At 43.1% G+C, this 898-nt stretch overlaps 1 non-coding gene across 1 annotated transcript; it reads right to left on the bottom strand.

Annotated features, from left to right (window-relative positions):
- Positions 1-494: 494 nt before the first annotated feature.
- On the bottom strand, positions 495-601 carry LOC116652799. Its single transcript, XR_004306019.1, has one exon. It is a non-coding gene; the product is annotated as a U6 spliceosomal RNA (small nuclear RNA).
- Positions 602-898: the final 297 nt, after the last annotated feature.

Raw genomic sequence — 898 nt, 5'->3', positions numbered from 1 at the left:
AGTGGTCAGCCACTAGAAAGGGGTGCTGAGAGAGGTGGTGGACTCACTGTCCCTGGAGATGTTAAAGAAATGTTTAGATATTGCATTAAGAGAATTAAGGGAAATATCGGTGGTAGATGGATGATTGGACTGGATGATCTTGGAGGTCTTTTCCAGCCTCGGTGACTCTATGATTCTATCTCCAGAACTGGACATAAAAAATCATTCAACAATATACCACAGTGTTTTATATAGGAGGATTAAGAAGTATGGCAGATATGGGGAGAGGAAGCATAGGAGAATGGAACTCAAAACGAATTCCTGGGGTCTCATAGTCTCATAGTCTCGTGCGGGTTGGAAGGGACCTTAGAGATCATCAAGTCCAGCCCCCAGGATTCGAGCCTCTGTGTAGCAGAGCGGCACTTCTACCACTTGCGCCACAGGAGGGACTCGAACTCCAGGCCCCAGAGTTGCAAGGCGGCGTCCTTAACCACTGCGCCACCGGGGCACACAAAAAAAATATGGAACGCTTCACGAATTTGCGTGTCATCCTTGCGCAGGGGCCATGCTAATCTTCTCTGTATCGTTCCAATTTTAGTATATGTGCTGCCGAAGCGAGCACATATGAGGAAAATGAGGAGGGTCAATGAGGAATCATCTGTTCACCTTTTTTTAACTGAGGAAGAGTGATGTTTTTGGGGGATTTATAACTCATTGAGTACTTTATTTTTTAATCTGAAAAATTTATGTTAGATGTCTTTGGAACAGTGGTATTTGTCAGTCCTTAGTGAGAAATGGAGGAAAAAAACAAACAACAAAACAATATCAGTCCAGAGAGTAAGGCAGGTCTATACTAGGTTTATACTAGGGAACAATATTTGACTAATTGTACTGTGGTTACCATAAAATTTCTCTTTGC

Source organism: Coturnix japonica, chromosome 1, assembly GCF_001577835.2.
Source record: "Coturnix japonica isolate 7356 chromosome 1, Coturnix japonica 2.1, whole genome shotgun sequence".
NCBI lineage: Eukaryota > Metazoa > Chordata > Aves > Galliformes > Phasianidae > Coturnix > Coturnix japonica.
The sequence above is the reverse complement of the archived record's forward strand: the minus strand, read 5'-3'. Positions and strand labels throughout refer to the sequence as shown.